Here is a 16,905-nt window from a genome sequence, read left to right on the forward strand (position 1 = left end):
ACCTATGGAGCTTATTTCCTTCAAGTCAATGATGTCCGAAGAGCATCTCTAAAATCTTGAACCCGGTAGGGGCGAACAGCTAAGTCCGCATGTAGAAAGACAGAGTCCACAACAAGCTTACCGGTGGGAAGGCGAGGAAGTACAACACGGTAGTCGTTGCCACTGGCTGAAGCCTGAGCAGCAGCTCGACCCATGGCCGAGCCACACCAGTTTTTGTTCTTTATTTGCGCCTAAACTTCACACACGGGGTGCTAAGATAAAAATTATTACAATGCGCAGCGAACAATTCAAAAATAACTAATGCCATCAAGCATTATTATAACACATCACATCCTGGATTTCCTTAATGGTCAGCAGAGCTTCTACCCTTTCTAACCATAAAGGTACATGTTCATCTGTTTTTACTACTTCGAGAAACCTCAAGATAATCTCTTTAAAGTACTGTCTTGCTGGTCTCCTCCCAAGGTCACAGTGAAAGCCAACCATTTTAGAGCGCCATATACTGTGCAAGGCCGTCATATTGATAAAATCGAAAGGTAATCCATCTTCATTCTCTACTGTCAATAACCTGATCCAATGAGGGTCTGACGAGAACTATTTTTTTGTCTTTTTTAATACGTCACAAAGTAAACTCCTTCTCTACAATGCAGGAAAACATGGTCAATAGTTTCTGGTTTCTTACAGATTAGACAGTGAGATCCTCAAGGCTTATAAAACCTGTATACGCTCCTCTACACTCTAAAGAAATATCGAATAAAAAAAGGTGCCTTTTTGTCCCACAACAATAATCGTCATCGGGCTTGCGTGCGCTTCCTTTCCTGAAAACTTGGCGCTGGCCACTTTCCTATCGAGAGTGCAATGTAAGCCTGATAATGGGCATGCCGATCGTGACCGGAATGTACCGAGCGTGGGGCGATAGCGCAAGGATGGGACGCAATATAGATGACGTATATTGTTGTGGGACAAAAAGACACCCTTTTTACTCGCTCTTTTTTTAGAGTGTAGGAAGGTTCTTACAGGAAGTATTTCGGTGTGTAATTTAGAAAAGAACGTTTTTTCAAGTGGAGCTGCCGCATTCTTTAGCTCGTTTAAGTACATTCTGACCCTTGCATGTTGTAATTAGCGCTCTGAACAGTGGGATGAGGAGCATAGTGTCACATAAATAATTGTAAGGTTTTTTTCTTTCCAACAGGCCACAGTTAGTCAGTAGAAAAACGAGCACACAAAAACCGCACGCTGGCCCCAACTTCCTTCATGTATTCTCGCACAGCCCATGTGGCAACATGAGTGCTCACAACAAACTCGGGCAGCAGTCTACTTAATCTTGTTTGACACACTGTTAGTAGGAGAGGATCTCTTCTCTTACAAAAAAAGAAAAAAAAAACCTATTTACTAACTGTTTGACAAACCGATGTCCTAGCCCAAGGCCTCCATACAATGTAAATCATGAAATGTCATGATTTACATTTCATGGTACTGCAGCTCTTGTGGTGGTGGTTCGCATGGCATGTTGGAAAACTAGTATTGTATGGCATGGTTACATGGCGAACATAAGTGACAGACCCCAACATGAAAATCATGACATTCGCATCATGTAACAACGTGACTACATGCCACGTTTATGATGTGCTCACTGCCGTTTCGATAGCGTCTCATATATCGAATTAGGTAATACAGTCCGTGATTGGATGACGAAGGTATGTGACTGGTGCAAGCATGATAATCATGAGATGCGTGTCTTGTAACAACATGAGTACATGCCACGCTCGTGGTGCGCTGGCGGCTGTTTCAAGAGCTTCACTAATACAAGTTTTGTATTACGGGACGCGAATGAATTATGAAGGTATGATAGTGGTGCAAACATGATAAACATGAGATGCGTGTTATGTTATAACAAGACCACAAGCTACGCTCATGAAGCGCTCGTGGCTGTTTTGCTAGCTTCGCATGTACCAAACTCGGTGTTACGCAACACGACCGGACGACATAGGTAAATGACACATTCAAACATGATAATCACGACATGCGTGACATGTAATAACATGCCTACAAGCCACACTGATGATGCACTCGGGGCCGTTTCGCTTGCTTCATATATGCCAAATTTCGTATTACGTGACGCGAATTGTTGACTAAGGTATGTGACTGGTGCAAACATGATAATCAACGGATGCGTGTCATGTGAATCACTACATGCCACAGTCAAGGCGCAAATACATTTCGACGTGACGCGGTGCGCGTGTTCCCCGGCGTTCATTTTGTCTCGTCACGGTGGCCTTGCCACGCTAGGCGGAGGTGCTGCTTATACTCGCAGGTGCACGCTAGGTTGCGTTGCTTTGACACATGTGCCTTTCAGTGCGTCCGGTGTTGCTCCATCAAGAAAAGAGGGAGACGCAGTGTTGTCTAGGTAACGCATCAGCGCGAAATGCAGCAAGTCGCATTTCGCACCGGTTGCCGTCAGGCCGCGCCGGCGGACGGTGGTCGCGCCTGGCGTCAGACTACAGAGTGCTCGCGTTTTGCTAACGTGGCATTTCAAAGCCCAGAGTGCGCACGCGTCAACGCTACATTGGAGTATAAAGGGCCTTTCATGATGCGCTCGAGGCCATTTAGCTAGCTCTACATATGCCAAATGTTGTGTTTCGTGGCGTCAATGGATGCAAAGTATATGACTGGCGCAAATATGATAATCCTGACACGCGTGTCATGTAAGAAGATGGCAATAAACCACGCTCATAGCGTGCTCGCTGCCATTTTGCTAGCTCCACATATACTATATTCGGTATTCCGCGACGTGAATCAATGACGAAGGTAAACGACACATCCAAACATGATAATCTTTACATGGAAGTCAAGTACGGCACCATTTACCTGCACCTCGAATCGTTGTGCTGATTTTAAAGTGACACGTCTACATTTTTATTTGTGCTTCGCATATCATCGATTCCCAATGCAAGAGGAATCTGCCATTTTTTCCTTTCATAACTCAAAAAACAAGAATGATGAATAGCTTTTATTTTTTATCGCTGCTTGAAGTCTTCCTACTGTTCTAAATGTTTAACTTCATAATCCAGTTTTATTTCATTGATGCAGTTTATTACCTGATCTAAGAAACGTTTGTCAGTGATGAAAGTCGAATTCATCTTCCACAGCTCCCAAGAAAACGTTCTATCTTGTGTTTTCTCTCTTATATCACATTTAACTAAACAATTTTCACTGACGTGTATTGGGTAGACAGCATATATCTTACAGTGGGCTATTATCTCAAGCGACACGTAAATGCCATCAAGGCGTGCAACGCTATTTCTCTGAAAATGTGTGAAACTCGCTTCCCGCGTTCGCTCCACATAGCCACGCACGTCTTCTAATTCGATTTCAGTATTTATGTCTGCTAACGTCCTACTACTTGTATCGTACATGGCGCGTCCGTTTAATTGATCTCACCCTTTGAGGACACAGTTATAATCACCAAGTCTTAAAAATTATTTTCCAGAGTGAAATGCTCTTTTATCTTTGAAAAAAAAAAACGAACCTTTGTCGCAAACGTTTGGTGCACAAATACACACAATACGTCACTGACATTCACCTAAAAAAATGGCAGATCTTACGTACAGTGGGAATCGATGATACGAGAAGCACGAATGAGAAATGTTGAACTGTCCCAATAATATCAGCAGAACGATACGAGGTGAAGGTAAATGATGACGTACATGACTTCCGTATGATGATTGTCATGTTTTGCGTTGTCAACGTTGTCTGCCTTCGTCATCTATTCACGTTACGTAATACCAAATTTAGTATATGTGGAGCTAGCGGAAAGGCCGTGAGCATGCTATGAGTGAGGTATAATGTCATGTTCTTACATGACACGCTCTCGGGATTATCATATTTGCATCAGTCATATATTTCGCCATCAATTGACGTCACGTTACAACACACTTGGGATATGTGGAGCTAGCAAAACGAAAACGGCCGTGAGCGCATCATGAAAGGCCCAATATACTCCAATGTAGCGTTGAAGCGCGAGAACACTGGGCACAAAGACGCTATGTTAGCAAAACGCGAAAGAGAGAGAGAGAGAGAGAAAACTTTAATTAAAAGTTAGTCAATTCTTCAGGCGTGGCCTGTCGCCCCTAGCTGTCAGCCGGAATCCCTTGGGACGCGGCGAGCACTCTAAAATCTGACGCCAAGCGCGACCAGCGTCCGTTGGCGCGGCCCGACGGCAACCAGCTCAAAATGCGACATGCTGCATTTCGCGCTGATGCGTTTTTCAGGCAACACTGCGTCTTCTTCTTTTCGTAACAGAGGGAAACCGGACGCGCTGAAACGCGCATGCATCAAAGCAACGCAGCGCAGCGCCCGCCTGCGAGTAAATGGCAGCACCGGCGCCTGGCGTGTAAAAGCCGGCGTGACGCGATTAAATGAATGCCGGCGAGCACGCGCTCCGCGTTACGTCGAATTATACTGGCGCCTTGACTGTTGCATGTACTCATGTTCTCACATGTCATGCATCTTATGAGTATCATACTTGCACGAGTCACATACCTTCGTCATCCATAGGCGTCACCTAATACCGAATTCGGCATATGAGAAGGTTGTGAAACGGCCGTGAGCGCATCATCAGTGTAGCATGTAGTCATGTTGTTACATGACACACACGTGATTATCATGTTTCGACGTGTCATTTACCTATGTCGTCCGTTCACGTCGCGAAATCCCGAGTTTGGTACATGTGAAGTTAGCGAAACGGCCACGAGTGCATCATGAGCGTATACCATGTAGTCATGTTGTTACATGCCATGCATCTCATGTTTATCATGTTTGCACGAGTACCATATCTTCGCGATCCGTTCACATCCTGTAATACGAAATTTGGCATATCTAAAGCTAGCGAAACGGCCGCCAGCATATCATGACTGTGTCATGTATTCATGTTGTTTCATGACACGCATCTCATGATTATCATGTTTGCACCAGTCACATACCTTCGTCATTCATTCAAGTACTGTATTACTAAACTTTGTATTTGTGACGCTAGCCAAATGGCCGTGAGCGCATTTTGAGCGTGGCATGTAGCCATGTTACATGACACGTGTCTCATGTTTATCATGTTTGCACCAATATCATACCTTCGTCATCCATTCACATCTCGTAATACCAAATTTTGTATAAGTAAAGCTAGCGAAACGGCCGCCAGCGTATCATGAGTGTGGCATGTATTTATGTCGTTTCATGACACGTATCTCATAATTATCATGTTTGCACCAGTCACATACCTTCGTCATCCATTCACGTACTGTATTACCAAATTTGATGTATGTGACTCTAGCGAAACGGCCATGAGCGCATCATGAGCCAAGCATGTAGTGATGTTGTTACATGACATGCAAGTCATGACTTTCATGTTAGGGTCTGTCGCTTGTGTTCGCCACGTCATTATGACATACCATAGCGATTTTGCCACATGCCATGGGAATGAAGCCACCGCAAGAGCTGCAGGGCCATGAAATGTTAATCATGACATTCATAACATACATGTAATGTTGATGCATTGTTCATGTTCATACATGTAATAAGTTCTTCATACAGTCATGTTATGCCATACCAAGTTTGGTATAGATACCATTATCGAAACGGCCAGGAGAGCTAAATGTCCTAGGCGGCTTGATAGATAGATAGATAGATAGATAGATTGATTGATATATAGATAGATAGATAGATAGATAGATAGATAGATAGATAGAAAGATAGATAGATAGATAGATAGATAGATAGGTAGATAGATACGCTCAATGTTACCGAATTTCGCTATGGAATGCATCGCATTTATTACAAAATCACAGGAAACCAATGTACCGGACGGGCAAGAGAAGGTATCGTGCGCTACCAGACTCGGTAACTTCTTAATGAACAAGACACAGCCTGCAGGCTTGCCTATTGCTTGACTTACAATTGCGTAGTAAGGCGCCGTAAAGCTCAGAATCATACCCAGGTCTCTTTCTTATTGTCTACTTATGTTTCTTGTACAGCTAGTACATCCAGATCATGATCCATGAGCAGCCTATAGAGTTGGGTATGTTTCTGTTTGGCGGCGCGACCTCAAACATTTAACATTTCCACTCTAAGTTTTGGTGTAAAAGCGATGTCTACACGGTGAAGAAATTAGCCCGGAACATGATGCTATCCTTCAGCGTCTAGCATAGTGCTAGACATCCTCGGAGCCTAGAGGAGAACCCGTTCCACTGAAGGACAACCGTGGCCAGGGTTTGTCCGATATTGGGTTAGAACGCAGCCTTGTTCTCCTGCTTCGGAATGAAATCCCTTCGCAGGTGGCCCATTTTTTATGCTTTTCACTGGACACCTCGCACCATCCTGAGGACTGTTAGTGGGGTCCTTTGCTTGGCGCCCCACCACTGGTGCTCTCGGTTTGCACTAGAAGATGTTCGGTTGGTTCCACCGGCCCGGGCTCCTTCGATGGGGTGCTTGTGTAGCCTCCTCAGTTTGGCCGGCTGACTCTTAACTAACCTCCCCACATGGTATGTCTGCTTGTACTGTTGGTTCATCACCACCAGTCTGTGTGGCTATACCTGTTGAATCATCTGGGTTCACCACGTCTCCTGCCCCGTTGACCACGTCTTCATCCTCGGTCGTGTCTATGACCTACTCTGCTGTGTGTTCACCTTCAGCTGATTCAATAGCCGATGCGTACGTCATGCACTCATCTTCGCTGTGGCCAAACCACCGACAACGTGAGCATCGGGGTAACTTACACTCTCTTCTGGAATGACCAGTACCTTGGCAGCGAGAACGCTGCATCGACACCAGGTGCAACAAGAAGTCGCAGTTGACCAGCCACCCTGACTTGATGCGGGAGATCTTTAACCTTCACGCCAGTCTGGAGCTTAAGAAGCAGAAACCGTGTAGTTCACTCATTTTCGCAGTCTCCTTGAAGGAGCCAATGCTCCCGGTTGACTTTTACGACTTTCCTAAAAGCCGCAAACGCCGTTCGCACGTCTTCATCATTGACGCCTTATAGCAACCAATGAAGGCGAAGCCGCATATGCTCATCCAGGGGGTCTATGATGATGCAGCGTCACCCCCTGACTTTCAGCTCCTTCACGTCCAGCAAGCGTTCGTAGCGTCCGCGTTGCTCATGGTGACTGCCCTGACTTGATTTATTTTGTAGGCCCCCAGTGCCAACACCTGCGGCAGAAGTCCTGTAGGCCTGAGCGCCTCTCGGAAATCTTCCACTCAATACGGTCTGCCTCGCAGATCACCATGTGGACTCGCTAGCTGGATTTCATGCCGACCAGTTGTGCCGCCACGTTCTCCGACGAAAGTGCAGCTCTGGCCGACAGGCTCGCCCTACGCCATCTACTGACGCTTCCAAGAGCTCTCGCCAAGTAGTGCCCAGTCTTCGTATTCCTGTGACTGTGTTCATCTTTCCTATCTGCTCCTTACTTCCTTATGTCGCGGTACCTGCGCCACGCTCTCTCTTTCCTGCTGTATCTCTATACCTTTATTCCTATTCTTTTAATCCGTCCTTAACCCCATCTCTCGTGAGCTACTGTTATTGTGCCCCACTGTGGTGCAGACAGCTACGGGCTCACTTTTCTCTTCTTTTCTCTTTTAAGAATCACATACCGTTCACATAAGATCACCATGTAAAAATACTGTGTTTTGCACGACGCGTCCCTTGGGCAGTGGTAGCAAAATAATCTGGTATCTTGCGTCTTGATCTTCGATCATCATGTTATCGCGGATAGTCTGTGCCGCAAACGCCACTCCCACGGAGCACCTGATCCTTGCGTCCGACGCGCGTGAGTGCCGACGAAAAAAATTCTGAGCCACACCGGTGCTTGGGACTTGTTGGCAATATGCCCTAGGCAGTCTTGATGTCGGGAAAGCAATCGCGTCAACGAGACTTATAAATCGTTTGGAAACAGCGGAAGACCCACCAGTCGTCCCGCACTGCGAATAACGTAACGAATGGGTCGTACAATGCTCCAGCTCATTATGAAAGCTCGTTCTTGTTCCTCTATAACTGTGGTGCATACCCACTTTTGCCTTAATTTCTCATCGTTGTCAGCCACTGCATGAAAAATTGGCACGAAATTCATTGCAATTGTTTAGCGAATAGCCCGCTTCTAAGAAGAGTGACGAAAAATGGCATAGCGAATGCCGGCATACCACCCCAAAATTTTCATTAATGATGCTCTAGTGGGTACTAAGCAAGTGTGCTTGCAGCAGTTACCCAATGAGTTTTTTGAAAGGCTCTGAAAGGCCGCTCTTCTAGCTTTCGCTGTGACTGTGCTGCGCTTTCCGCGCAGGCGTGGCGTTTTTTTTATTGACATTGTTCACTAGTATGAATGCCGCCACAAGATTAGATAGGTGGGCTTTCAGCGAGAGGTTATGCTTTTGCTCGGGAGTTGAATCAATTTACTGACAGAAAAGAGAAAGACAGACGGAAATTTTTGCGCTAAAGTAGTTAAAGAAAGACTATCGTCTTAAAAGTAGCACATGTGATCGGTAGAACAAGCCAGAATAGACGCGGGAAAAAGGATCACGAGAGCCCGTCGCTAGCTCTACGGGATCACTGAGGCCTCTTCGCATTGCGCTTTTGCACGTATGTGCATTGTCTCTATCCTGCTTCACTGCTTATATGCTTCAACTACGTGCGTACTAACTACGTGTTTTCTTACAAGCTGGTTTCTGGCACATTTATGCACTGTTTCCTGGCAAGCGTGCCTTGCACGCTTGCCAGGAAATGGTTTTGGGACGTTAAACCCCACAAATCAATCATCAACTGGTGATGTTCTGTGGTCACCACAAGCGAGCTTCAATCAAGTGTATACTTTGGACACTGATGTGTGGGAAAGAACAATGGGAGACCAACACGAGGTGAACGAGTTGCACGCTTGCCAGGAAATAGTGCATAAATGTACTATTTCCCCGTCCCCACGCAGTCGTTGTTTGTGTTGCAGAATCTTAAAAGAAGAAGTGTTCAGAGGGCGTAGCACCATCCTCGCTGGCGAAACTGGTGATGTTCTGCCCCGCCACGGTGGTCTAGTGGCTAAGGTACTCGGCTGCTGACCCGCAGGTCGCGGGATAAAATCCCGGCTGTGGCGGCTGCATTTCCGATGGAGGCGGAAATGTCGTAGGCCCGTGTACTCATATTTGGGTGCACGTTAAAGATCCCCAGGTGGTCGAAAGTTCCGGAGCCTTCCACTACGGCGTCTCTCATAATTATATGGTGGTTTTCGGACGTTAAACCCCACAAATCAATCATCAACTGGTGATGTTCTGCGGTTACCACAAGCGAGCTTCAATCAAGCGTATAATTTGGACACTGATGTGTGGGAAAGAACAATGGGCGACCAACACGAGGTGAACGAGTTAGACGGTGCCTTGGTCGCCCCCTTATACGTGTTCGTTTATGGTAATATTATTTTTTTGTTTATTTTCATCGCAAAGTGAGCGCGCGATTGAAAAATCGGATGCGAGACTGGCACACCAGTGTGATCTTGTGTGTTCTGTAGGCACCTACATGAGACGACATGACGCAAGTGCGAATAGAGAGACCCATCCATAGTCTGTCACATTGGTGCTTTCGAATAACCGAGATTCAATTGCGGCTGGTTGTTTTGTCTCATTATGTATGCTTTACGCCTGGCACGGGTCGGTGCCCAGCTGAAGGATTATGCGGTGCATGTGGTGTTTCCTGCAGTGAAGACAGCACATAACAGACAGTGGCAAGCGCATACATCTTGCGCGCAGAATGTGCCCTCTCATCTGTTTCGATGTGGCGATATCGTACCAGTCACTCTAGCGTATGGCGATAGCATGGCGGGAATAATATCGCGTGGATGAAACAGTGGTTCAGAGGGATGGCGACGTGTAAGCAGGATCTGAACGAATAGAGGGGCGATTGCGCTCGAATGCGCAATGGAGTAATTACCACAGTTTTGCGCATTGAATTGCTTGGTAGATTGGTGTTACATACTTTAAGTAAAACGTGGGTAAAGAAATATAAATAGATAGCAGAGCTGGGCAGCCCCAAAAATACGTATCATTGACACACTCTAATGAACTCTTCAGGTATTTTGTACTCATATCATGAATGGCTCGCAAAACAAGTGTCTGTATCTGTATATCTGATACAATAAACAGTGTACCACGTATCCTTAATTACAATATACTGCTACTACGGCGCTACCGTGCAACTGAACAACGTTAACAATATCTGGCTGAACTGTGTTTTTAGCTTTTATAGGTGCGTCTTAACCTGCTGAATAAACCTAAGGGAAGGACCAAATTTCACATTTAGATAGATAGATAGATAGATAGATAGATAGATAGATAGATAGATAGATAGATAGATAGATAGATAGATAGATAGCGAATGTTTCTTCAACAAACCTGGCAGATGATTAGTGAGTTCTCCGGCATTTATTTAGATTAGGCGAATTTCCGTAAATACCCGCCAATGTTCCGGGGAAACTTTAGTGGATGCGTTTTACTGTACGAGAGGATTTTCTCCGATGACATGATGGCATTATCCTTAAGAAAAGTGAGCTCAACGAGACATGTCGATTGGTTGGCCAGAAGTTGCGCATAATATCGAGAGTACCGAAATTAACCCATTGCAATGAAGTTGCTCTTTGTAGTGGGTGTTTTGCCAGGAAAGCAATCCTCTAGAGTGACGGTTTCACCTAACACCTGCGATTCATTTTTAGAGTGATTCATTGACTTATAGATTAATTCATTCGTTTATTCATTAAATTTTGGGAATTCGCGTGTTGGTTGGCGCAAAATAGAACATGTGCAACTTCCTCTGCTTTGCCTTTGTTGTCTAATTAAACGCAGTGAATAAGACGCAAGTTTTCTAAGAAAACATTTCATGTCCGGCAACTCAACAGGAGGCTGTTTCTTATTCACCAGACAGACACCTATGAACAAAAAGTCATCGCGAATCCTGTTCCTGCTATTTTCAGAGCAGCACGAAAAGGTGAAAGCAAGGTACCACCTGGCTCCTCCGCGTGCTACGTTGTGCATATTTCAACAAATATCGCAAATAGTATCAGCCTCTTTCGAAACAAAGAAACAGAAACGTCTGACTGTGGCATTCTATCTGCTTGCTGCACAAGTCTGCGTCTTGACTTCTCCACGAGCCGCATACAACGAATCTTGACACGCTTGGTCGAGCAAGCAGAATCACTCGAAGAAACTGCGCTCAGGTGTCTTACTTTTATTCCCAAAAAAACAAAAGACACACGAGGCGCTCTGCGCATGTGAGCCCGTATACGCTGTCATACCTGGTCAGTCGTGCTCGATGTGGGAAGGCATGCGAGAAAGGGTCTCGCAACAAAATTGTTTGCGACGGGTAGGATTGTGCCAGCACCTGCTTTCGACCGTTGGCGCGTGTGACATGCTTATGCCACCGAGTGCTATTTCGTATTCCACGTGATCTCTGTGCGCGGCGTATAGTAAACCGAGACGCATCGGTGGCACATGCGGGAGTGGAATGCTGGCTAATACTGTGCAGTGTTTTTTCGTGCGCGCCCGGGGCGTGTCTTAACTATCGAGATATTGTCATGCGCGCTTCGCTTGTAGTAGTAGTTGTTGTTGTAATCTAATATTTTACTGTGTATTGCCCTCCATGGTTTAGCCTCAGCTGACATAGAACTGGTTTATCAACCTGTCCTATACCTGTCTCTTGTTTCATCCTTTTCAAAGCTGTTCCCAAGATGTACGGCTACAGCTGAAAAATGTAGACACGCTTTGCCGAAGGAGCAAAGGGATGAATTCGATGGCAGCAAGTTGTAATGTTATAAGAAGTAGTGCTGCCAGCGAAATGTTTTGAGATGAAAAGCAGCGTAACGCCAGAAAATTGTGCTCTGAGAAAATACAGATGCTGCAGTGTGCGAAGCAGCTTCTTTGCTGCGTGTCGCGTCAACATGGTCCTCTTAGCACGCTACCGGTGTGCAAATTGGCCAACAATTGAAAGCCAACTACTTAACTGCAAGCCTACTTCAACGCACAATAAGTGCCGAGAGCATAAATAAGTAACAGCTGTAGGCTGAACTTTGTGGACAATATTACGTGTGACTGTGCCAATTTGTACGAAGTAAGCAGTTTCTACCCGTGCAACGCTGCCCCCACCACGTTCCTGTCTAACCGGCATCCCTTCACTTTCCTTCATCCCGCGGAGCCGGCCGAAAAGGTTTCATCTATGCTTAGGCAGCACCTGCCCACAGCCTTTTCTTAACAAGCTTTTACTTGCATCGTTCTGGCTTTGGGCATAAAGGATAACGTGATGGAGACGGCCTGAAATGCGCCCCGAGAGTTCATGTAACTGATATTTAATTAAAATAACAAGTCACTGGTGAACACTTATGACATTAGAGAGGCTCGTATAAGCGTGGGCTGTATTGTGTTGACCAGCTAAGCATGCTCGACCAGCTAAGCAGTACCAACCATTAATGACACGATCGGAAACTAGAACAGTTTATTACGAGATTATATTTTCTATATTCTTTTTCCGGCCCTAATCTACACTGATCCGCGGTAAAATGGAAGTCGTGAGACGGAGAAAGAAGTCAATTTGGGAAGACTTATTGATCATTGCTGACCAGTTGAACCATATCTCACTAGTTTAGCAAATGTCATCAGAACTGTGAGAATAATGCAGTGGCCAGTCCTTTCTTGAGATTTCTCTATCCAAAAGCTCTTACTGCCAATGGGTGATTGCGCTAGACGTGAGCAGGGCTTTTGTAATTAGAGCGAAGGCAAGGCTTTACCGCAGCCTTTTCGCCCTTCTACAATTTTTTTCCACTAACACCCTAACTAATCTTAACGCAGTCCATTGACGAGATTCCGAAAAAGATGGGAGATCGCCCCTCTGCCACTCTAGACATAGGCCTTTCGGTATGAATGTTCAATTTGCCATGAAAAGTACTGTGATCTGCCAGCTGTCAACTTTCTTTACTCTAGTTGCTGCCTGCAGTGAATTTATACTTTACAGCAGGCTTCACAATTAAGGGTTACCCCTGCATGCCGCAATAACTTGAATGTCACTTGGACGCAGTTTACGCTGATATTTAGCTGTCCTGCCCATCCTCCTCGCAGGGGTAGCCCGCCAACAGCATACGGGAGAAGGGGAAGCCTTACTTCCATCTCAGGATCTGAACACACAGCATCCCTTCGTGAAGCGGGGTGCCAGTGCCCTCGTCCTGCGTGGTCTCGATACATACGCGAATTTTAATGGCCTTGCGATAGCCCAAACCCTTAGAACACCCAAAATCACTCGCCCAATAAAGTTTTTTCTTTTCGTTCTCCTTCCAGAAGTCACAGACGCAGAAAAAGTTTGACTGATATCTCTGAGATGGGTTGAATTTTGAAAAAGTAGCATGCAATAAAACAAAAGAATGAACCGCTCTAAGCGGAGTTGGTATTTTACGGCACATCCAATTGAATTTCCTGATCGTCCACACTTGCCTTCTTCTCTACAATAATATCTGAACCCTGCTTTCCTGATAGCCTCACTGCGTACGCAGACCTCTCACGCGGACTTAACTACTGCCCAACTGATCAGTAATCGATATTTTACTTTCCTTCTTCCTTTTGCATATTCACCTGGCTCGACTGGACTGGCGCCGAAAGAGAAGAGCAGAGTTGACTGAGCCCACAAGTTGTCGGAATGCTCGGTCTTTAGTTTTTGACTTAAATAGATCCATTACCACTATAAAAAGAATAGAGTGACAGAAGGAACCAGAGTGTAAATAAAATGTCAGGTCTTTAATTATTTGCTTGTTGAAAAAATAGGTTTGTTGATGATTGATATGTGGGGTTTAACGTCCCGAAATCACCATATGATTATGAGAGACGTCGAGTGGAGGGCTCCGAAAGTTTCGACCACTTGGGGTTTTTAACCTGCACCCAAATCTGAGCACATGGGCCTACGACATTCCCGCCTGCATCGGAAATGCAGCCGCTGGAGCCGCATTTTGATGCCGCGACCAGCGGGTCAGCAGCCGAGTACATTTGCCACTAGAACATCGCGATGAGGCCAAATAATTTTGTGTGCATAATTCAAAAACTTGATCTTGTGCCTTGGCTTGTGTAGCGCTTGTTGAAATTACTTAAAAGCTCTCGAATGAAGTATACGATGGTAGCTATTTTTCGTTGCTGTTTTTGATTTTATCATTGACTGATTTCTGTCTTGTCTCTTTCTACTGTACAACTTTATCTTATCATGAATGACAGTGTAGAGTAAATAACTGTATTCCATTACCCCACCACCTGGCCACTATGTAATTAACAACGCGAACATCTTCGACGCAGTGAGGATTAAGAATGATGTATAAATACAGATTTTGGTTCTCATTGAGCTCATGAACAATTTTTTCACAATGAATGTGTTTTATCTCATCTCTATAATGAAAACTAACACGCAATATACCATAGAAAAGTACAGAGATGATATTAGTAATGAATTTATTGTAAATGTGAACGAAGAAAATTGGACGAAATGATAACTGGCCGCGCACAGGGAACGAACCTGCTGCTGCCGAACAACGCGTCCAATGCTTTAACCTGAGCCACTACGGCGGCTATTTCCCCGTTCCCTCTCTAGGGCATATACGTATGTGCATTGTAAGGTCTGGCATCGCGTGCAAGTGGAACGTGTGTTTTTGCGTCCCAAATGTGCGCGCTTTCCGAGAAGCCAATTGTCGGGAAGTAAAATGGCCGCCGTTCTAGTGCGAGAAACGTAAAAGAGCATAACCCTCCCCCCCCCCCCCCCCCCCCCCCGCGGCCTCCAGTGGCCATGCGAGGGCGGAGGGCCCCGGTTTGTTTTCACTTTTAACGACCAGCAAAATGGCCTCCAGCCAGCGGGGTGCTGGCATGCGGCGTGACAACGTCCAGTGTGTTGGCACCCAAACATCTCAAATAGAGTCCGCGAGGCAGGTGTCGTGCAGTACAGTGCACGTATATCATCTAGCAGCATTGACATGGGCCCGCTAAAGAACCAGCTGCATTCGGCTAACATGATCGGGGCAGTCAAACGGTGCCACCATCGTGGATGTTCACAAATTTCGTGGATTGTCTCTTGTAGGCCGTTACATTCGTCTCTTTCTCGGACCGGAGGCTAAAATGATGAAGTAAGAGAGAGGGGGGCGGGTGGACGGCAATAGATGAGTTGAGTCTGTCCAATAAACAGACTGAATTTTTTTGTTGGCCGTGAGGAGAACGGGGAGGGGCAAGCTAGGGGTTAAAACCAGGCTGCCGGCTCCTCACGGTGGTTCTGGTCGCAGAACACAGTGCTCTGCACTATCGACTCTGCCAAGGTAACAGGCGACGGTCCCGAGAGTGAATAGTCTTGTATATTTGTACGTAATTCCTGTGTAAAAAGCCGAGTTGTTGCGGCGTATCGACAGGCGCAGGTCTCTATCCTTGACAAGCAGCAGCCACGACAAGACAAGACGGACACCATGTAATCAATCTTCCACTTCCTTCTGTATTAAGAACAGCTACGCAGCTGAGAGATCTCTGCTCTAGAGAACAGAGGGAGTGGGTAGAAGGTTGAGTTTTACTCATGCAGTTAGGCGAGATCAAGACAAAGACGACATGGCAAGCTCTGCGCACCAAGGAGTTCGTCGTGTTGCGGAGGGCACGCAAAAAAAAAGCCAAGACATCGTCTAGTGCTGCGAAGAAGCAAGCCACCGAGCTGAAGAGGCTGAGGAACGGCACTCATCGAACTGGGGGAGGCAGTGGTCTGGCAGCTGTCATCCCAAGTAATCGGTACGGTGACAACTCAAGCGGTGCCTGGCGACGGGCAAGACAAGAGAACAACGAGAAGCAGCTTCACATGGGGTGAGTCCTCTGGTGTTCTAGCATCTCAGGGGTGCCGCTGCCTTTCTTGAGTCGTAGAGTGCCCTATGCACACGAAGTATGCTACACCTAAAGCCGGACAGGCAAGCGCAAGGCATGAGTCGCGAGTGAGGAGATGAGAGCGACGTGGCAAACCCGGAAGAGGGTGGTGTGCGGGAGAGTCGGAGAGATGAACGTTTCGAAAGTCTCACGCCGGAGAACACACTGCAGGAATTGCGGCAGAAGATAGGGAGTCTGTCGCAGATGATCGGTGCAAGCCCTCGGTGGAGTGGACCTGATTTCGGCAGGTGGGATCCATGTAGCGAACTGAGACGCAACTTGAAAGCCTTCACAGAGGTGTTACCCGAATTTCCAACAAATGCTGAAATATCGATGCGGTTTAAGACCGTCGACAGTGACTAGAAGCGTACGATTTACAGGGGGAGTTTCGGGGACGTTTGGTCTTTCCATTGGTAGCGGAGAGAGTTCTATTTTTGCCCGCGCGGTTAAGCGCCAGAGAGCATAAGGATTACCAGGTAATCAGGAAAACGATGCTCGATTAGCTCAATTTTTTGGCAAGCGAATATCTAAAAAGGTTTTTGGCGTCAGGCAAGCGTGCGAACGAAGAGCGCAGACCTTTTCTGCACGTTTAGAAAGCTACCTCCACTTTTACCTTGAGGCAAGCGGGGTGTCGACATTCGAGGGCCCGGTGAAGCTTTTGGTTGCCGAACAATTAAAGAAACATTTTTCGGAGGAGGCCATGTGGTATGTGACACTCCAGTAAGGGAGAAAGTGGGTGACAACCCCTGAGATGTCCGCGTTGCTGCGAACGTGTGAAGAAGCGCAGGGTTAGGCCGGTGCGGCGAGACAGACAAAGCAAAAGCTGGCGGTATTGCAAGGCATGAGCAATGCCAGAGCTCAGAATGCGACAACGAAGGGTTGGGGTGCCGCAAAAAGCCTAGGCACGGAAGGAAAAGTAAAGTGCAAAGCCTGCTACAGTAGAGGTAGTACAGGACAACAATATTGGAATCGCCCTCA

The 16,905-nt window shown here is 46.3% G+C and overlaps 1 long non-coding RNA gene across 2 annotated transcripts in view; it reads right to left on the bottom strand.

The window, feature by feature from the left end:
* The window catches only part of LOC142784521 (uncharacterized), a 247,088-nt gene that overhangs the window by 134,554 nt on the left and 95,629 nt on the right, over window positions 1-16,905 (bottom strand). The window lies entirely within an intron of this gene.

This window comes from Rhipicephalus microplus, unplaced genomic scaffold (genome assembly GCF_043290135.1).
Source record: "Rhipicephalus microplus isolate Deutch F79 unplaced genomic scaffold, USDA_Rmic scaffold_14, whole genome shotgun sequence".
NCBI classification, from domain to species: domain Eukaryota; kingdom Metazoa; phylum Arthropoda; class Arachnida; order Ixodida; family Ixodidae; genus Rhipicephalus; species Rhipicephalus microplus.